Raw genomic sequence first — 23,142 nt, forward strand, 5'->3', positions numbered from 1 at the left:
CTCTGTTCTCATCCCTGCGACCTTTTTTCTGCCCCTAGGAAACGCTTTACAGATTTCTCAGGGCAGAAGGAAAAAACCTTCTATAACATACACACGATATCCAACACTTGACAAGTATCAGGCTTTTCGTACATTGCCTTATTTAATCTTCAAAACAGTCCTTAGTGGGTGTGTCCCCATTTATTACTCTCAATTCGAGAGGCCGTACGTACGGTGCTTAGAGCTTCGACTCCAACCTGTGTTAGCATCTGAGCCCTGCGGTTTACCAGCTGTGTGACCTTGAGGAAGTCACTCAACCTCTCTATGCCTCACTCGCTTCATCTATAGTTTTTTTTTTTTTTTTCCCTCTAGGGGTTGTTGTAAGTAGTAAATGAAAAATGATACAGGTAAGCACTACAGATGTGTTAGCTATGATTAGATGTTTTTACAGAAGAGGAAACAGAGAGATTGACTTTTCTAGGCACACAGCGGCTAGACGCCATCTGGATTCAGGTCTGTTTTGTAACAACATTCCCTAACAGCTACACTAAACGTCCCCTGGGACAGCAGAGTGTCTCTCGAGTAGAGACATTTTCGGTGGTTTTGTGAGCTAAGGGGACCACAGGGGCAAAGAACGCTTAGTAGTCAGTGACTTGGCCAGAGTCTAAGAAGGATTTTGATAAGTTTTTTAAAAAATTAAAAATTTCTCCCTGTTTTCTCTTCTTATAAAGCCGTTTCAGTAATAATAGTGGAAAGGTAGTCCAGCAGTCTGTTAATATAAGACATCCCAGTTGCTTTTAGGCTTGTATTGTTATTTTCTACATTTACTAACACACATGATGATATAAAGATCCTTTTCTAAAAGGTGTCGCAGGGTTTTGATCAGGGGAACTTGTTCTACCTATTTATTAAACAGCGACAGACTCAAAGACAGAATAGACTGGTTCCCCAGGGGTATAGGGAGTGGGGGAGGGATGGCTTGGGAGTTTGGGATGGGCTTATGCAAACTATCATATAGAAAATGGATCAACAAGGTCCCACTGTAGAGTACAAGGAACTATATTCAATATCCTGTGATAAACAATCATGGAACAGAGTGTGAAAAAGAATGCATATGTATGTAACTGAATCCCTTTGCTGTACAATAAAAATAAACACAACATTCTGAATCAACTATACTTCAATTTAGAAAAAGGAAATGGAAAAAGAGGACTTGTTCTAGTTATAGAAGCTTGCTCTGCTCTCAACCATTTGGGATGCTTATTTTTCTTATTTTGTGAATTCTCCTGTCTTGCTGTAAGCTAATTTCATGGCTGTGGGAGGTTGAGAAAGTAGGTTTATGACTCTGAAGACCAGAGGACATGAATTTCACAGGGTTTGAATTGGAATTTGGGGACTACAGTAAGGAAACCAGTTACTAGTCCTGTCCTAAAGCACTCTGTTGGACAACAGGACTAGATTCTGAAGGTCCTTTAGGGAGCTCTGCCCTGGGAATGGAACAGTTGATGGAATCACCACATTGTGTGGAGTGTGGCTTGACTGGGTTGTACTGGTTTTGTTTGGTTTTAAGGCAACTTACATGAGCATTTCAACTGCACCTACCTCGGGAACCAGGTATCCTTTTTTCTTGAGCACTGCTGTTCTTTTTGTCTTCAGCAGGAATACGATGTTCTAGTGAGCCAGAGGCCAGAAGAATCCTTTTAGTCTTCCCAGCTGTGGGCCAGGACAGATTGTGAGTTGATGGTCTATTTTAACCTCAAAAGTAATTTTTCGCAGTAGGTACCTTGCACAGTAAAATGGGTAAGCGCAGAATATTTGCTGCCTTCTGTCTTTTCATGGCCGTGTGCAAACAGAACAAGGTTTGCTCCTATTTTACTCAGCTAGAGTCCCATTCATTTGCTAAACCTTGGGAATATTATGTAGATTAATCTTAAACATAAATCAGTCCTTGAGGGTGTCATATATTTGGATTGCCACTTATAGACTTGTTAACCTCAGTGCCTCTTCATATTTATTGAAAAGCCTGTGAAGAATATAGTAAGTTAAGGATCTCCAACTTTGGAAAAGGCACACAATATGAAACTGGGGTGCTGTGTTAAAAAGAAATGTATGATAACTTTAAAAAAAAGGAGAAATGAGGCGGCAAGTGAAATAATCTTAGACGTAGCATTGTAACTTGAGGAAAAAGGGTGGCTAGCTGATTCAGGCCAGCAGGCAGCCTCCTGTCCTCAGCAGACGTTGGGAGATGCTCATGGTTTTGGATTCTTCAGCACTCACTTTTTGTTTCTCTCACAGAGTGAAATCTTCTCTCAGTACATTACCTTAGTTCAGCTTGCTGATGTTTCTAAGATTATAATTGATCTTGCTATATTATTATATATTGATTATATAATATATAATGTTTTATATTATATATACTATATTGATTATATAATATATAATATTATAATTATATATTATATAATAATATTTATACAATAATATATAATCATAATTATATATATGATTATAATTGATCTTGCCAATGTTGGTGGATTCCTGCTCTCTTAATTTGTATTTTATTCTTTAACCTTATGGGATTTTGTAAATTGCAAATGTCGAATATACCTGTCATACCAAGAAAAACAGTACAGAAGTGTATTAAAAAAAACTGTCTCCCTGAATATCCTCTGAGGTAACATTAGAGAAGCCAACATTAAGAGCTTGATGTGTGTATGCGTGCACATACACACACACTTTTTCTGCAGTCAAATGCTCTACCACTGAGCTATACCCTCTCTGCTGGGTGTATCTTTCCTCATCTTTTTTTTTTAATGTTCAAACAAATATTCATTTGTATGAGTATTTCCCCTCTCTCCCTCTCTCCCTTCCTTCTAAACAAAAAAATGAGATAAAACCACTGGAAGTATATAAAAAACCCTGACAATCAGATTATCTCTAGGGAAGAAAACTGGGAATGGTGGGAACAGAGGTGGAAGGGAGATCGACTTTTGACTATGTGCCCTTTTGTACTGCTTTCTTTTTTCCCCTCTTTTCATTTTATCTTGGGCATGTCTTATCCCTTAAAATAAAATCTCTCCACCATCATCAGTTTTCCCTGAAGCCTTTCCCATTAGGTTCAGTGTTTCTCATTAGGTGACTTTTGCCTTGCCTTCCCGGAGGTGTTGGCTTTGAAATGTTGAACAACTCTTGGTGAAGTTCTGAATGAAATAGAATACAATCTGCTTTCTATTTACATGGTAATTGCATTCCTAGGAAGTTCCATGTGCATAAACACTGTGCTAAAAATGTTTTGTCTTTATGAGTTAAGCAGAGTTGAGTTTTCAACTCTGATAATGAGAAACAGCTTTTCCACTTATATGGGTGCCTGGTGGGATCTTCGAAAGTCATGAAGGATGCAGGACAGTCTGGTGCATTGCAGCTCTGCAGCGTCCTTGCCCTGCCCATTAAGTGCCAATGGAGTCCTGCAGTCCCTGTGGGCCCCCTCCCCCCAAACTTCCAAAATGGCCTCTAGGAAGCAGCGCCATTCCTTCTGAGAACCACTACTCAAGCTGCTCCCTCTGCTTGGAAAGTTCTTTCCTCACATATTAGCAGAGCTGATTCCTTGTCATTCTGAGCTCAGCTTAAATGTTATCTCCTGTCAGAAGGCTGACTAGCCCACCCCGTCTGCACACCCTCATTCACTCTGCCACATCGCCCCATTTCAATCCTCTGTGTGGCGTTTTTCCCTATTTGCTATTTTTCTTTCTTGGTTTATCGTCTGTTTCAAGTTACCAGAATGTAAGTTCCATAAGGGAAGGGATCTTGTCTCTTGTTCACAACTGTGTTCCCTGTGCCTGGAATACTGGCTGGTGCATAGTTAGTGCTCAGTAAACATTAGGTCAATGAAGGATGGAAGGAAGGAAGAAAGGAAGGAATTTCTTTCTTCAGTTTTCCAAGTTGGAAAAGATTAGCAGAACATAATGTCTTTACAAAATTACTTATTTAGATCTAACCCATGGTAAAAACTCAAAAGATGAGCTAGATTCACAAGCTTAGTAGAATTTATCAATTCCCAGTAAATACTGTCATTTTGTCAGAAATTGGATGTTTGCCGTTGTAAATTTCCAGCCACATCTGTAATTCTAAAGTGAACTGTGATATCTGATAGAGACTCTTTGTACCCAGTCATCATTTTCACCATGTCTTGAGCAGAAGTTTTGGCAACTGTGTCAACAATTACTTCAGTAGCCCTGACCTTTGTGGTTAAATAGAACACTATAAAGTGTGGCTTCCACAGCTTTTTCATTTTTCTCCCTTGGCACACTGTATTTTAGCTTTAAGTGATGTTTGAATATCCTTCCATTCTGCTTCAAACTTTTTGATGATGTTGAAGACGCAGGGTTTCATATCAAAATGTGTAAGCCTTCTTTCATTTTCTCACTCCTTTGTTCAGTCCACAAATGTTTGCTGAACTGTTACTCTGTATCAGGAACTAGGATGGGGATACATTTTTCACATAGGGCAATTTAATTTACTCCCATTACCAAGCCATGGTATTCCAAATTTCAATGTGTGTGTGGGTTTTTTTTATGGTAGTCACATAATACTTTTAGTTTCTTTGTTGCTGGTTTGTTTAGTTTCTTTGTTTCTTTGTTATTTTTATAACACTAAGAGATGGTCCTGGAAAAGGCAATGGCACCCCACTCCAGTACTTTGCCTGGAAAATCCCATGGATGGAGGAGCCTGGTAGGCTGAAGTCCATGGGGTCACTAAGAGTCGGGCACGACTGAGCGACTTCACTTTCACTTTTCACTTTCATGCATTGGAGAAGGAAATGGCAACCCACTCCAGTGTTCTTGCCTGGAGAATCCCAGGGACGGGAGAGCCTGGTGGCTGCCGTCTATGGGGTCACACAGAGTTGGACATGACCGAAGTGACTTAGCAGCAGCAGCAGCAGCAGCAAGAGATGGTCCAGATGATGAAATGATATATCTTTAATATATGTCTGAAGACCTAGGACTAAAGGAGGAAACAGAACAGGCTCCATCTTGAAAGCAGGACTCCATCTTGGGCTGGACTGTGGACTTTGAGCTATATGCCCAGTATCTATGGAAACGACATACCAACTGGAAAACCAGACCCCCCGGATGGAAGAACCCCAGGGCTCATACCTAGACTCTCCATTGCCTAAAAGAATTCCCTAATTATCTGTGTAACCAAATAGAATCATTAATTCTATTATGCTTATTGGGGTATGACCACAGGCCTATTGATAATTGTCCACCATTAACTACCTAGGCTTAAGGCATATGAATCACAGGTTAACTTTGATTGTATCTTTCTCTTCCTTTGTTCAGACTAGTTTCCCGGAATTTGGGGAGGTGGATTTGGGCACGTACACTTAGGGTATATAAGGTTTTCACAAATGCTGGTCGGGGTCCTTGGCTAAGAGGAGACTCTGCCTTGGCCCGCCGGTGTAATACACTGCACTCCACTCTCTGCACCATCTTTCTGAGTGGGTTTGGCCTTGCTGTGGCATGTGGGATCTTAGTTCCCTGACCAGGGTTCAAACCCATGCCTCCTGCAGTGCAAACATAGAACCCTCAGCACTGGACCGCTGGGGAAGTCCCGAAACTCATCGCATTTTGATCACCGACTCCACCTCTACACTTTTTGTCATTTATGTACATTTATGTATAATTATGTAAAATTACCTTATTTTGATATAGAATTTGTTATATGCGTACTAACACATGTATAGATCTGTGTAATTAGCCCCAATCAGAATACAGAACTGATCCATCAGCGCCCAGAATTCTCCTGTGCTGTCTGTCTGCAGTCAAAGCCTCCCTGACTCTCAACTCTGGCAAGCACTGCTATGTTCTTATAGTTTTGCCCTTTGGGAATGTCATATACATGAAAACATGGTTCTATAGGGGCTTCCAGGTGGCACTAGTGGTGAAGAACCCAGTTGCCAATGCAGGAGACATAAGAGACATGGGTTTGCAGCCTGGATCACAAAGATCCCCTGGAGGAGGGCATGGCAAAGTGACTTAGCATGCATGCACATGGTTGTATAACCTTTTGAGACCATCTTCTTTTACTTAGCATGATGCCTTTGAAATTCAACCATGTTGTTATGTTCATCAGTAGTTTCTTCCTTTTTATTGCTAAGTCATATTCCATTGTGTGGATGTAACATAATTTGGTCAGCCATTCATAGACATTTATGGTGATTCCTGTTTTTGGCTATTATGAGTAGAGTGGCTACAAAACATTAGTATACAGGTGCTTGTATGAAAATATCTCCTTTTGTTACATAAAAGGTGACTTTCTATAGATATAACATTGGTACTTGCTTTTTTCATTGTATACTATGTCTTAGGTGTTACTCCAACTCAGTTTATAGATATCATTCTCGCTCTTATTTACAGCCACAAAATATTTATTTATTTTTTTATTTAGATAAAAAATATTTATTTACAGTTGCATGGAGGTACCACAGTTTATTTAGCCACACTCCTAGGAATGAGTGTTCAGGTGGTTTCCAGTATTTTGCAATTATAAAAGATATTGCAATGACTAACCGTGTGCATGTGTATTTTTGTATTATTGGGGGTTTATTTTTATCTACTATTAAACTTTAAAGTCCCATTTGTAATTACTGATCCATGGTGAATTCTATGGAAATCAAAACTGAAAAGAATGAAGCACAGGCCTAATTCCTAGTAAAAAAAAAAATTGTATATACTTTTACATATATCCTGTATTAAAGATTTGTCAGCCTCTGGAAATCATGTGTTGATGTGTAAATGAAAAGAATGCATGGACCTTCAGGATACAGGGCCCCATACTGCTGCCCTGGATTGTGAAGTGGCAGTGGTCGCTGGCAATGGGCAGATAAGGAAACAAGAAACCAGGGTGCTGGGTGGTTGACCATGTGAATGTTGAAGTGACTGAGAATGATGGGAGAAGTTGGGACAAAGAGGACAGATAGTTAAGAACTAAAGCCTATATGGGGTTCTCAAGGCAAGAATACTGAAGTGCTTTGCATTCCCTTCTCCAGTGGACCACATTTTGTCAGAACTCTCCACCATGACCCATCTGTCTTGGGTGGCCCTACATGGCATGGCTCATAGTTACATTGAGTTAGACAAGGCTGTGGTCCATGTGATCTTAACAAAGTAATGCTCAAAATTTTCCAAGCCAGGCTTCAACAATATGTGAACCATGAACTTCCAGATGTTCAAGCTGGATTTAGAAAAGGCAGAGAAACCAGAGATCAAATTGCCAACATCTGTTGGATCATCAAAAAGAAAGAGAGCTCCAGAAAAACATCTACTTATGCTTTATTGATTACACCAAAGCCTTTGACTGTGTGGATCACAACAAACTGTGGAAAATTATTCAAGAGATGGGAATACCAGACAACCTGACCTGCCTCCTGAGAAATCTGTATGCAGGTCAAGAAGCAATAGTTAGAACTGGACATGGAACAACAGACTGGTTCCAAATTGGGAAAGGAGTATGCCAAGGCTGTATATTGTCACCCTGCTTATTTAACTTAGATGCAGAGTACATCATGAGAAATGCCAGGCTGGATGAAGCACAAGCTGGAATCAAGATTGCTGGGAGAAATATCAATAACCTCAGATATGCAGATGACACCACCCTTATGGCAGAAAGCAAAGAACAACTAAAGAGCCTCTTGATGAAAGTGAAAGAGGAGACTGAAAAAGTTGGCTTAAAACTCAACATTCAGAAAACTAAGATCATGGCAACTGGTCCCATCACTCATGGTAAATAGATGGGGAAACAATGGAAACAGTGAGAGACTTTATTTGGCAGGGGGCTCCAAAATCACTGCAGATGGTGACTGCAGCCATGAAATTAAAAGATCCTTGATCTTTGGAAGAAAAGTTATGACCAACCTAGACAGCTTATTAAGAAGCAGAGACATTACTATGCCAACAAAGGTCCATCTAGTCAAAGCTATGGTTTTTCCAGTAGTAATGTATGGATGTGAGAGTTGGACTATAAAGAAAGCTGAGTGCTGGAGAATTGATGCTTTTGAACTGTGGTGTTGGAGAAGACTCTTGAGAGGCTCTTGGACTGCAAGGAGATCCAACCAGTCCATCCTAAAGGAAATCAGTCCTGAATATTCATTGGAAAGACTGATGTTGAAGCTGAAACTTAATACTTTGGCCTCCTGGTGCAAAGAACTGACTCATTGGAAAAGACCCTGATGCTGGGAAAGATTGAAGGTGGGAGGAAAAGGGGACGACAGAGGATGAGATGGTTGGATGACATCACTGACTCGACGGACATGAGTTTGAGCAAGCTCTGACAGTTGGTGATGGACAGGGAAGCCTGGAGTGCTGCAGTCCATGGGGTCACAAAGAGTCAGACATGACTGAGTGGCTGAACTGAACTGAACTGAACTGAAAGCCTATATGAATGAGGGCAATCACCAGGAAGGTGACAGAAGACTACCACCAGGGTGAGGAGAGGGTGAAATAACAGGAAGGTGTGAAAGGAGGAGGAGCCAGAGACTTCTCAAGAGTGGGAAGAACAAAAATCAGAAAGTGGCCTTGGGGCACAAGGAGAGTTCCAGCTCTATCACTTGGCACTCTCTAAGGAATTTAGCTATGGGGAGATGAGAGAATAAACAGCCTGTGCTTTAGAGGTGTCATCAGACAGTGAAAGATTCAATTACAGTAGGATGTGGAGGGAACGTCCTGAGGAGAGGTTCAAGGCTATTGGGACTTGTTGTTGTTTAGTCACTGAGTCATGTCTGAATCTGTGCGACCCCATGGACTGTGGTCTGCCAGGCTCCTCTGTCCATGGGATTCTCCAGGTAAGAATACTGGAGTGGGTTGCCATTTCCTCCTCCAGGGGATCTTCCCCACCCAGGGATCAAACTTGCATCTCCTGCATTGGCAGGCAGGTTCTTTGCCACTGAGCCACCAGGGAAGCCCCTCCTTGGACTTGGCCCATCACAGACTGGAAGTTCTAACCTTAATCCAATCCTCACACCCACTTAACCCTCATCTCACCCTGCTGGTGAGATTCAGCTGTTGTCATGGAGTGTGTTCCTTTACTTCTAGACTGCTGGATTGCTTCTTGGCCTTTTGGCTAAGATCAAGTGTAGATCAGCTGGTGCTGGCAACAGCAATGAAAATAGCAACAACTGGCTACAATAAGGGGTGTAGCCTTTTGCCCTTAGGGCACTGGTAGTGGTTTTCAGTGTAGAACATCTCTCTGGATGTTCTTCAAGATTGAGCCTGAAGGCCTGGTTGGAGGGTCACAGGGCTCAGCTCCTCCTGCAAGTTTGGCAGGCACAGTTCTGGTGTTTAGTGTCCCCAACCAGAGTCTAGCTACATCTCCCCAGTATTGCCATGCTACTGCTATTTTGCATGTAATTTGCATGAGGTTTGTTGCATTTCAAAGATGTCAAAGGGAAAAACTGACTGAGTAATCAGCCAGATTTCACAAGACAGTAGTACCTTGGTAGGGGTCCCTGCTATCTATTTCTTAGCTTTGTGGATCCAGAAAGTCGGTGTTATCAGTGTACCCTGTGGTAAGCTCATTCCGAGGGCTGACTCTTTTTTAAAAATTCTTTATTTTTGGTTGCACTGGGTCTTTGCTGCCGTGTGCAGGCTTTTCTCTAGTTGCAGCGAGCAGGAGTTACTCTCTAGTTGGGGTGCGAAGGCTTCTCATTGTGGTGGCTTCTCTTGTTGCAGAGCAGGGACTCTAGGGCAGGCAGACTCGGTAGTTGTGGAGTGCATGCTCAGCAGTTGCAGCTCATGGGCTCCAAAGCTCAGGCTCAATAGTTATAACACAGGCTTAGTTGCCCCGAGGCATGTGGGATTTCCCTGGACCAGGGATCGAACCCTCATTTCCTGCATTGGCAGGTGGCTTCTTAACCACTGGACCACCAGGGAAGTCCCTGGGAGCTGAGTCTTGATAACTACTGGTCACTCCTCCAACTCCTTTGCTGGTTCTTCCTCATCTCCACAATCTCTAAATATTGGAGTGCTCTAGGCTCAGTCCTTGAGTCTCTTCTCTGTTTAAACTAATTTCCATGGTGATTCATCTAGTCTTGTGGCTTTAAATACTATCTCTGTCCTGATGACTCTCAAATAGGTATCTCCAGCTTGGAATGCCCCCTTGAACTCTAGATTCTCATAGCCCAATGCCTCTTTAATAGCTCTGCTTGGACATCTAATGGGCATCTCAAGCCTGCTGCTGCTGCTGCTAAGTCACTTCAATCGTGTCCGACTCTGTGCGACCCCATAGACGGCAGCCCACCAGGCTCCCCCATCCCTGGGATTCTCCAGGCAAGAACACTGGAGTGGGTTTCTATTTCCTTCTCCAATGCATGAAAGTGAAAAGTGAAAGTAAAGCCACTCAGTCGTGTCCAACTCCTAGCGACCCCATGGACTGCAGCCTACCAGGCTCCTCCGTCCATGGGATTCTCCAGGCAAGAATACTGGAGTGGGGTGCCATTGCCTTCTCCATCTCAAGCCTAATGTACTTCAAACTAAACCTTTGGTCTTCCACACCAAATCCTTTCCTGCCCTTGTTGTCCCCATGTCAGTAAATGAAAACTTTGTTGTCGTTGTTGTTTTATTTTGTAACTCAGGCCCAAAGTCTTATATCTGACACTCATTTTCTCTTTAGAATTCATTCTCCCCTCCATTATTGGGATTCCCCCCTAATAGGCCCGCCACCGTCCCCTTCCCTGCTTTCTTTTTGTCTATAGAGTTTCTCACTATCTGACATACTATGCATTTTCCTTAAAAACCTGTCTTCCTTTAGCCCACTAGAATGTAAACTCCATGAGGGCAGGAGTTTTGTTTATTTTGTATACCTTTATATTTGTGGCACTTAAAACAGTGTGGCACAGAGTAGGTTAGTAAGCACTCATTAAATGTTTGTTGAATATATGAATGAATGAACCAACTCATAAGATACTGATCTATCTGATATATACTGATGTATCAGTATCAGCAGAATGTCTGTCTCTTAATTGGCTGTGAGAAGTATGACTGCTAAGCAGATCTGAATACTCACATTAGATATTCAGGGTACCCTCTTCCCTTTAGCGGAGTCTTAATGGGCTATCACACTACAGTGAGAAGTTAGGGAAATATTAGGATACTTTTTACAGGTTCAGTTCAGTTCAGTTTAGTCACTCAGTCATGTCTGACTCTTTGTGACACCATGAACCACAGCATGCCAGGCCTCCTTGTCCATCACCAACTCCCGGAGTTTACCCAAACTCATGTCCATTGAGTCGGTGATGCCATCTAACCATCTCATCCTCTGTTGTCCCCTTCTCCTCCTGCCTTCAATCTTTCCCAGCATCAGGGTCTTTTCAAATGAGTCAGCTCCATGCTCCCCTGTCATGGATGCCTGTCTTGATTGATCTCACCTAATTGCTTTATGATGACTTATTCAGCAAGAGACAGAAGGAGAAGGGGGGGGTGTCTTGAATTGAATTTTGAAGGACAAGTGGGCATTGCCAGTCTAAGATAGATAAAGCACGTTTCAGGTAGGGAACTTATATGTGAATTATGGGGTATAGACAAAGAATTCTTCAAGTTTATATTTTTTCCAGAAGGTTGTTATGTAGTGCATCACAATTTGTTGAACAAACTTTCTTCTCCCAGTGTCAAATGACACCTTCTACCTTTATCATATTCTTAATCTGTATGTGTGTCCATTTGGGCTGCTGTAACAAAATACCAGGCACAGAGGGGCCCGTGAACAACAGAAATTTACTTCTCACAGTTCTGAAGGCTAGAGGTACAAGATCAGGTACCAGTATGGCCAGATGAAGGCTCTTTTCTGAGTGCAGACTTCTCTCCTATAGAAAGTCTTCTGCATATGAATGAGTTCCATATTGAAAGTGCGCTTGTAAGCCCAATTTGTACGTAAGTCCAAAAAAGTTTGCCTTAGTACCCAACTAACAGAATTGGCTATATACTACTGCTTTTACACTTGCTTTGGGACATCCTGGGCTAGAAATAAAAAGACTGTACTAATGTACTCTATACAGTACAGTACACAAAAGCACCACTTGTAGAGGAGGCATGCATGTGACAATGTCCACCAGACACATGAACTAAATTGCGTGATTGGACGTGGGAATGCAAGTTCTAAGCTTTGAAAGTTTGCAATTTGAAGATTCCTATGTAAGGGACTTACTGAATTCTGACATGGCAAAAGGAGCTAGGGAGCTCTGTGAGTTCTCATTGTAAGAGCATTAATCCTCATTCTTGAGGGCTCCACCCTCATGATCTAATTATCTCCCAAAGGCCCACCTTCTAATATCATCACACTGGTTTTCAACATGAATTTGGGGGGAAACACATTCAGACAAAAGCTCTGTGTGTATGTGTGTGTGTGTAGTTGAGTTGATTTCTGTATTCTCTTCTTACCTAGCGAACGCTAAGTCTAACCATGTACCAGTACTAGTCATGTACCAGTACTTCTCTATGTAACTGTGTAGTCTTAACCATATGCTTTAAAAGCTAGTAAGGACTGCCTTCCATGCTCATTAGTCTTCTTTTTCAGAAATGTCCTGCCTCTTGTTACATGTTTGTTTTTCCACATACATTTTAGTATTAGCTTATTTCCTACACCGATCATATTAGTATTTTTGTTGAGATCTTATCACAATTATAGAATAATTTGAGGAAAATTGATATCTGTATAAAATTTTTCATACCCCCCCAAATAGATATCTTTCCATTTTGTCAGGCATTACATTGTGTTTTTCAGTAGCATTTCAGAATTTTCTTAAAATAGCTATTGCATATTTCTTTTAAAATATATTCTTAGGTAATTATCTGTTTGTAGCTATTATAAATGGTGTCTTCCATTATTAATGTAATTGGTTGTTAGTGTATAGGAACACTGTTTTATATATTATTATTTTTATCCAGCCATCTAGCTCACTTCCCTTAAGGTACAGCTGGCCCTTGATATCTGTGGGAGATTGGTTCTAGGACACCACCGCCAACCATCAGATACCCAAATCCATGGATGATCAAGTCCCTTATAAAAAGTAGTGTAGCATTTTAGTGGTTACATATAAACTACACACATCTTCCCATATCTTTAAATCATCTCTAGATTACTTATAATACCTAATACAACATAAATGATTCATAAATAGTTGTAAATACAATGTAAATGCTATGTAAGTAGTTGCCAGCACATGGTAAATTTGAATTTTGCTTTTTGGAACTTTCTGGAGTTTTTTAAATAAATATTTTAAATCCAGAATTAGTTGAATCCTTGGGTGTGAAACCCATGGATAGGAAAGGCTGGCTGTATATAGTACTTTTCTCTTGGAGTCTCCAGATATACAATTATGTCATCAGCAAATAATGTTAATGTTGCCTTTATTGCTCTATGTTTTAAAGATAAACTTTAAAAAATCTTAGAACAATTTCAGATTTACAAAAAAGCAAAGGTAGTTTCCATATATCAGAAAGTTCCCAAATATCATACATATTGTTATTAACTAGAGTGCTTACTGTATTTCTAAGGTTTTTTTCTACTAAGATTTTCTTTGTACCCAATGTTCTTTTTCTGTTCCAGGAACCCATCCCAGATCCCACATTGCGTGTAGTAGCCATGTCTCTTGAGGCTCTTCTTGGATGTGACAATTTCTCAGACTTCCCTTATTTTTTATGACCTCGATAGTTTTGAGGAGTACTAGTCAAGTATTTTGGAGAAGGCAATGGCACCCCACTCCAGTACTCTTGCCGGGAAAATCCCATGGACGGAGGAGCCTGGTAGGCTGCAGTCCATGCTAAGGGTCGGACACAACTGAGCAACTTCACTTTCACTTTTCACTTTCATGCATTGGAGAAGGAAATGGCAACCCACTCCAGTGTTCTTGCCTGGAGAATCTCAGGGATGGGGAAGCCTGGTGGGCTGCCGTCTGTGGGGTCTCACAGAGTCGGACACGACTGAAGTGACTTAGCAGTAGCAGTCAAGTATTTTATAAAATGTTCCTCAACTTGGATTTGTCTGATGTTTTTCCTATTAGCCTGGGATAGATTTGGAGGGAGGAAGCCTGCAGAGGTTGAGTGTCCCTTTCATCGTCTGATACTGTCAACATCGCCTTATCCCTGTTAATGCTGACGCTGACCACATGGCTGAAGTAGTGTTTGTCAGGTTATCCCACTGTCAAGTTACTCTTTTTCTCTCATTCCATATTGTTGTATTTTTTGGGAAGGAAGTCACTACGTGTAATTCACTCTTAAGGAATAGGGAGGTACACTCCACCTCCCTGAGAGCAAAATTACCTGTGTCACATATCTGAAATTCTTCTGCATGGGAAATTGGTCTATTCTCTCACATGTATTCAATTGTTTATTTATATCAGTTTTGACCCATAGATATTTATTTTATACTTTGGGGTATAGTACCAAAAGGTTACTTACTTAATTTATTACTTTGCTCATCTTGTTACAGCTTTGGCCATTGGGAGCTCATTCCTGTCTTCTTTGATGTAACCCCATTACCACGGGGCTTTTTTATTTTTTAGCACGTCCTTTTTGACACAATAAGATCCTCCAGGCTCCTCTTCTATATTTCCTATTTGAGCCCTACAATCAGTACTTTCTCCAAGAAGCCTGGTTCCTTTATTGGAAAATAGTATTGGGAACCAAGATCTGTGCTTATTTCTATATTTGTTTATTTCAGATTTGGGGACTATCATTTCTCTTAGACCCTTTCAGCTAACAAGACAAAGAAATATATGTATGTATACTCATGTGCCATTTATTTAACTGTTCAATTCAAGCATACATGTGTAAACGTATCAGGATTGTTAACCTATACCCATACAAGAAAGAGCACTATCAACTAGATTACAGTGTTTTTGTCTTTTGCTTTTAGTCTTGCAAACTAGATTTCTAAAGTTGTTTAAGTCAGGGAATCTTAGTGAGGTGGTTTCATACAGTTGTAATATAATTAGATTGTTTAGTCAAATTCTGCATTCCATTCTTGATGTCAAAATGTTTTTTTAATACGCATACATTGATTCACTTTTTGTGCTGTAAGGTTCTATGGGTTTTGACAAATATGTAGTGTCATGTATTTACCATAACATCATACAGAATAGTTTAACTGCCCTAAAACATCCCCTATGCCTGGAGAAGGATTCTTGCCTGGGAAATCCCAGGGACGGAGGAGCCTGGAGGGCTACAGTCCATGGGGTCTTAAAGAGTCAAACATGACTTAGTGACTGAGCACAGTCATTTTTAGGAACAGTGTAGACCACACAAAATATATCAGTGGCTCCTAGTTTGTGGCCTCTGGTTTAATATGTTTCTTTCCCACTTGGCTGTCTGCTCCACAGGGGCACATGCCCACATGCCCATGTCTGCGCTGGTCAGCACAGTATCTGGATTTAACAAATGGAAAAATAAAAATAGAAGACTGAACCACCCTCTCAGTAGAGCATCAGGTTCAGAAAGAATACACTGGCAAGGAGATGGCATTCTGTCACTCCCACCTCTTTTTTGATTGCCCGCTGGAAATATCACCATTTCCCTTTAAGCCCTACTCCCAGTTGACCCCTGTAAGCCTTCTTGTCCTCTGCCCTGAAGTCATCACAATGGCCATATGGGTTCTGGCTGGGGTGGGGCCCTCTGACGTTACCAAGGGCCCAACCTTGCTTGGTCCTCACTCTCCAGGTGCCAGGGCAGACCAGCACACCAGGGGCCATTTCCTCTCGGCACATTGTGTGGTCCCTCAAATGGTTCCTGTGCTTATCTATGGGTGTTATCTGTGTTGTTTACTTCTCAGAGAAAGAAAACCGAAGAACTCCAGGGGAAGGTGCTCTGTGGAGGACACTTTCTAATTTGGCAGAATCTACCAGAGTATGCCCAAGATTGGCTTGAGATCACGTTGCTCTGGCTTTTCCTCATTGTGCTGATGTATGTGACAGTGAAGTTGGCAGGACAGAGTGGCGAGAGTAATGTGCAGACTCCTCCTTCCCATCAGGGTGATTCATTTGGCTCTCCGGGAAAGAAAAAGAAAAAGGCTTCCCCCAAACAAAGACTATATGTTCGATACCTTAACCCTGCTCGAGATGGACCTTGTGAAATTTATGTCCAGGGTGCATAATCTGAAACTCACCATGGCAACCGGCGGTAACCTCAACCCTCCCAACGTTGAGGTTCCTGCAGACGCACACAGTAACATTACAGTATATGAGCTATGGGGCAATGAAGACCCCAATTGAGTGGATTCATGTGTCAAAGTAGGAGAGGAATTGTTGAGCGCTGACATACTGTATCCAAACTAATAAAACTATTCTGAAGCAAAAGAAAATAGTCTCTGATATTTTTTATTTGCTCTAAGTTTTACCTTTTCCAGAATGTTGTATAATTGGCATCATGCAGTGTATAACCTTTTCCAGACTAGCTTATTTACTTAATAACATTCATTCAGGTTTCATCCATTTATTTTTGTGATCTGATAGCTCATTTCTTTTTATTCTTGAATAATATTCTGTTATATTGATGTACCATAATTTGTTTATCCATCCAGCTATTAAAGGACATTTCCTCCACCCAGCTCACATCCATAGGACAGAAACTCTACTCCAGACATAGTAAGCTGAGAATACTAGGCTTTAATAATCTTCAAACCAGGTTCCCTGTAGAGCTGAGATTCCATACTGGGAGAGACAAACCAAGAAGACCAGCAATGCCCCATCCCCTCCTGCCCCCCAGCCTAGAGTCTTGCTTATATGGGAATGGCATTGATATAATAAAAGTTCCTGTTCCATCTCTGGAGCAGTAGCACAGAGATTCTGCAGAGGGTGAGAGTCAGGCCATACGAACAGAGGTGCATAGCTGTCCTGAAGAGACTAACTTTATTTGGAATGGAGACTGAGGAAGTTCAAGATTAAGGATGCTGTGAAGAAGTGCAGGTTTTGCTGCTGAGCAAACAGGACACAAAATGGAAGAGGAGACGGAGCTGTACAGGAGTAACATTTCTATATCTCACTACCGTTGTTCAGTCACCCAGTCATCTCTGACTCTTTGCGACCACTTGGACTGCAGCACACGAGGCCTCCCTGTCCCTCACCATCTCCTGGAGTTTGCCCAAGTTCATGTCTGTGTTCATGGCATCACTGATGCCACCCAGCCATCTCATCCTCTGACACCCTCTTCTTCTTCTGCCCTCAGTCTTTGCCAGCATCAGGGACTTTTCCAATGAGTCAGCTGTTTGCATCAGATTACCAAACTACTGGAGCTTCAGCGTCATCATCAGTCCTTCCAGTGAATATTCAGGGTTGATCTTCCTTAAGATTGACTGGTTTGATCTCCTTGTTGTCCAAGGGACTTTCAGAAGTCTTCTCCAGCACACAGTTCGAAGGCATCAACTCTTTGGCCTTCCTATAAGACCATAATATTCATGGAAGGTGCTCTGGAATCACCCATGCATTGGGCTCTTTGGCTCTCTTTTTTCTAGTTTCCATGTAGAGGAAACAAAGTAACTTCTAAATTTTGGACTTATAAATGGATAGAGAGGCCTCCCTGGTGGCCCAGTGGTAAAGCACTGCATACCAAAGTGGGATATGCAGGAGACCTGGGTTCGATCCCTGGGTTGGGAAGATCCTCTGGAGTAGGAAATGGCAACCCACTCCAGTATTTTTGCCTGGAGAATTCCGTGGACAGAGGAGTCTGGTGGGCTGCTTATAGTCCATGGGGTTGCAAAGAGTTGGACACGACTGAGCACACTTGCAAGGAAGGAGGAAATGGGTAGATAGTGAGGCAATTAACAGAGATAGGGAAGGATATCATGACAATAATTTAGACTAGAATTAATGTATAAGGATATAGTATGAAGGATGTTAAAGTGAGAAGGGAAAGTGTTAGTCTCTCAGTTGTGTCCAACTCTTTGCAACCCCATGGACTGTAGCCCACTAGGCTCCTCTGTCCATGGAATTCTCCAGGCAAGAATACTGGAGTGGGTAGCCATTCCCTTCTCCAGGGGATTCCTGACCCAGGGATTGAACCTGGCCCTCCTGCATTGCAGGCAGATTATTTACCCTCTGAGCCACCAGATGAAGAATGTTAAAACTGTAGTAAATCCAACTGGAGGGCCTGTTTCAAGTATTCAAACTGTTATACCAAAAGCAAAGTCTACTATGGCAGAGACTGTACACCAGTATTCATGTGCTCCTCTATATTTTCCTGTGGTTTTCCGTTTAGCCAAGTGGGGTCATGTGGTTTGATATGACCAAGTGGATGATGGGATTGATAACTGCCACTTCAGGCCTGGCCCATACAATAGCCCTCGTAATTTTTCATGCTGACACTCTGATGTTGATGCATCTAGAAGCAAAGGAATTGAGATGGCATAGCATGATGCAAAAAACCTGGATCCCTGAGTTCACCACTTCAGTTCAGTCGCTCAATTGTGTCTGACTCTTTATGAGCCCATGAACTGCAGCACGCCAGGCCTCCCTGTCCATCACCAACTCCCAGAGTTCACCCAAACTCTTGTCCATTGAGTCGGTGATACCATCTAACCATCTCATCCTCTGTTGTCCCCTTCTCCTCCTGCCCTCAATCTTTCCCAGCATCAAGGTCTTTTCCAATGAGTCAGCTCTTCGCATCAGGTGGCCAAAGTATTGAAGTTTCAGCTTCAACATCAGTCCTTCCAATGAATACCCGGGACTGATCTCCTTTCATCACTTAGAGGAAACCTATCTAGAATAGTTGTTCAGACAGGAACCATCTCATAGGACTTTGTGTGAGTGAGAAAAAAATCTCTGTATTAAGCCAGTGAAATTTCAGGGTTTGTTTATTATTACAGCAGAGTCTAATCTACCCTGACAAACATGTCTCTCTACACACCATTATCCATAGGAAGGCTCTGTCCACTGGAGCTACACATGGAGATTCAAGAGAAGCACTTAATGCTTGTCAGTTAAGGATTTTTTTCCTCAGCTTTATGACTTTTGCTCAAGAAAGTCACTGACTTTCATAAGGAAAAGTAATCACTTGATTATTTGAGTTTCAAGAAAAATCTGTGTCTTTCTGGGGGGGAAAAAAAACCCCTCAATTTGAATGATTATAAACATGGCTCGGATTGACTTTAAACAACCCAAATTTATGCTTTTATGATGAGCTTCATCATTATGGTACCATGCAAGAGAAACTGAATGCAGTGATGGGCAAAACTGTAGCTGTAGCACATAGGCTTTTGATGAAGATTGTGAGTTTGGGGTAGTAAATGATTTTCATTGTCTGAATTACCTAGCTGTGAAATAAACTGAGGAACTTGCTGAAAACATGTTGATTATAACGGAGAGACCCTTGAAATGCTTGATTAAGTGTCTCCTGCAGAATTTCTCTAAGTGGATGGCGGTGGTGAATGGTTAATTGCATTAATTTGGGTCCTCTGGGAAGCAGATGCTAATATGGAGTTAGGAATGCAAGATGTTAATTGGAGATAAAGCCTGTGAAAGATAAAAGGGCAGGGAACAAGACTAGGTTAACGGACCATGCTGCTGCTGCTGCTAAGTCACTTCAGTCGTGTCTGACTCTGTGTGACCCCACAGACGGCAGCCACCAGGCTCCCCCGTCCCTGGGATTCTCCAGGCAAGAACACTGGAGTGGGTTGCCATTTCCTTCTCCAATGCAGGAAAGTGAAAAGTGAAAGTGAAGTCAGTCAGTCATGTCCGACTCCTAGCGACCCCATGGACTGCAGCCTACCAGGCTCCTCCATCCATGGGATTTTCCAGGCAAAGTACTGGAGTGGGGTGCCACTGCCTTCTCCGTAATGGATCATAATGTGGATCTAACACATGTGAAAGGGTCGAGGGAGGGAGGGAAATTGGGCAGAGATACCTTAGGCTGCAAGACAGATGTGACAAGGTCTTGGTCAACCCAGTGGAGAGTTCTGGAGGAAAGATTGCCTGTTAGAAGAGTCCGAAGTTGGAGAGAAATGGCCAGGCCCTAGTATCACCGCTATTCCAGGTTGTTGGCTAGAATCTTCCAAGGGAAAGTATGGCTTTGTCAAGAATACTGCAGCTGATCTTGGAAGACGCTGCAGTTTGAGCCTGTCAGCTAACTTCACTCCTTACAGATACATGGGAAATTCTTTCTTGAAAGGTGATCTAAGCCATGCACTTCCATGCCTGCCCAGCCTTCCCTTTGCATTGCATTGATTCATTTCTCCAAACCTGCACAATGTTTCTGTGAGCCTCTATATCTGAGGGGAAACAGAGAAGAAGAGTCTAGACCAACCTTGCTGCAGTTGTCTCAGGGCTTTTACTGGTTTTCATCTTCTCCCTTCTCCATTCATATTGATTTTCTGTCTTCTGGATCTATCAATTACTAACAAAAGGATGTTGAAGTCTCAAATTCTGATAGTTGGGTATATCTATTTTTCCTTTCAGTTTGTCAGGTTTTTTTTGTTTTGTTTTGTTTTGTTTTTTGTTTTTGGCTGAAATCTTAGTTTCCTGACCAAGGATCGAACCCATGTCCCCTTCAGTAGAAACATGGAGTCCTAACCACTGAATCACCAGGGAAGTCCCTGGTTTTGTCCGTTTTTGTCTCACTTATTTTGATTCTGTGTTGTCAGGTTCATATACATTAAGGATTGTTATGTCTTCCTGAGAATTGACCACTTTATCATTATGTAATGCTCCTCTTTATTCTTGATAGTATTCATTGTTCTGAAGCCTCCTTTGTCTGATAAAAATGTAGCTACCCTAGCTTTCTTTTGGTTAGTGTTTTTTTGGTATATTTCTGTCTATCCTTTTTTTTTTAACCTACCTGTCTTTATAATTGGGTCTTTTCAAAATCCACTCTGACAATTTCTGTCTTCTAATTGGTGCATTTAGGCCATTTATGTTTAAAGTGATTATTGATATAGTTAGATTAATATCTATCACCTTTCTAACTGTTATCTATTTGTTGCATTTGTACTGTTTCCTCCCCAACCTCTTTTTCTCTCTTCTATGATTTTAATTGAGCTTTTTATATGATTCCATTTTATTTCCTTTCTTAGTATACGAATTCTTTCTTAGTATAACAGTTCTAATGTGTGTTTCTTCACCCTTTTACCCCTCTATTAGTATCATGAATATAATTGTTGCCCTAGAGTTATAATATACATTTTAAAGTAATATAAGTCCATCTTCAAATAATACCATACTGCCTTATGTGTCGGAGAAGGCAATGGCACCCCACTCCAGTACTCTTGCCTGGAAAATCCCGTGGATGGAGGAGCCTGGTAGGCTGCAGTCCATGGGGTCTCTAGGAGTCAGACACGACTGAGCGACTTCACTTTCACTTTTCACTTTCATGCATTGGAGGAGGAAATGGCAACCCACTCCAGTGTTCTTGCCTGGAGAATCCCAGGGACGGGGGAGCCTGGTGGGCTGCCGTCTATGAGGTCACACAGAGTCGGACACGACTGATGCGACTTAGCAGCAGCAGCAGCCTTATGTGTAATACAGGTGGTTATATGGATAACAGAGTATTTTTGATTCATGTCTCCCATCCCTCTGGTGTCCAAAGGCATTGCTGGCAGCTTATAGTTCAACGGGACTCTTGCTATGCCCCTGGTCAGAAGTGTGCCCTCTGGGTACCAGTACCTCTTACACTGCAGAGCTCAAAGCTATGGGGGACTGAAAGCACAATGTCTCCCTGTGTGCGTGTATGCTCAGCCACTTCAGTCATGTCCAACTCTTTGTAACCCCATGGACTGTATGTACCCTTCAAGGCTCCTCTGTCCATGGGATTCTCCAGGCAAGAACACTGGAGTGGGTTGCTGTACCCTTCTCCAGGGGATCTTCCCCAGGGATCAATTCCGCATCTGCCTGCATCTCTTGCATTGCAGGTGGATTCTTCACCCACTGAGCCACCTAGGAAGCCTAATGTCTCCCTACTAGTAGGTTATTGGGAATGACCGTGTATGTGGTCACTTCTGCTTCCCTTCCTTGGTTCCTTCACCCACGTATTTTTCCTCTGGGGGATATGGAGCCATATAAAGGTCTTGGATTTAGCATTTACATTGTATACTGGAGGATGGTACCTCATCCTTGTAGAGTATTGCTTCTGAGCTGGTGCTTCAGCTGCACCTTTAGCAGGCCATTCCATTGCTCTATGAGGTCAGCATCTTCTGAATGGTGTGGAAGGTAACATGCCAGGGGGTCCTGTGGTCACGGACACACTCCCACACTTTCCTTGAAGCAAGTCCTTGGTTAGTTGCTATTCCATGGTGTGAATGGTCAGATACTCCTTAAGTCCCTGGATAAAGTGGTGCTGGCTGAGGATCTACGGGCAGTTAAGGCAAAACCACACCCAGAGTAAATTTCCATTTCTCTGAGTGAATTTCTGGTCCTTCCTAAATGAGAGAGGCCCTGTTATCCCTTTTGCTAGTTATAAGCCCCGTTCTGGGTTTGCCCTGCCTACTGTTGGCCCTGGCCTGCAGAGGAGAGCCACATGAACTTCTGAAAGGTTGTTGCTGGGCCGTGAAAGATGCCAGGATTCTTGGCTTCCCGAGGAGAAGAATTCAATCTGGGGCCAGTGACGAGGCTTGATTGCTCAGAGCTTTTGTGTAATAAAGTTTTATTAAAGTATAAAAGAAATAGAGAAAGCTTCTGACATAGACATCAGAAGAGGGCAGAAAGAGTGCCCTCCTGCTAGTCTTTAGCAGGAAGTTATATACCTACTAGCAGGCTGCTAATTAGAGACAGGAAACATTTCAAAACTCAGAGAGTGACACCAAGCCCCTCACCCATAACATGCATTTTGAGATAACATTGGCACAAAGTGAGTCATCCCAGGCCATAAAACGATTGACATGAATCTTGAAGAAAGACAGGTTTCCAAGAAAATACATAGTCTCATTAACATAGCTTGAGAACATTTCCATAAGAAAAATACACTGGTTAGATCAAGGTTTGAGGAAAGTTAAGTTCAGGTGGAACCAGGTGTCGTCATGGCAATACAGAATTTTAAAATAAACATTTTTAATTTTGTATAGAGAAGGGGAAAAATCTGACACTTGTAGTTTGTTTCCTCCTGCCGCTTCAGAGAGAGATAAAAAGAGTCTGACACTTGCAGCCTGTTTCCTCTGTTTGGGGACCCCTAGCCTTCCTGCCTCTTACCCTTTCACTTC

The sequence above is a fragment of the Bos mutus genome, chromosome X (assembly GCF_027580195.1).
Source record: "Bos mutus isolate GX-2022 chromosome X, NWIPB_WYAK_1.1, whole genome shotgun sequence".
NCBI classification, from domain to species: domain Eukaryota; kingdom Metazoa; phylum Chordata; class Mammalia; order Artiodactyla; family Bovidae; genus Bos; species Bos mutus.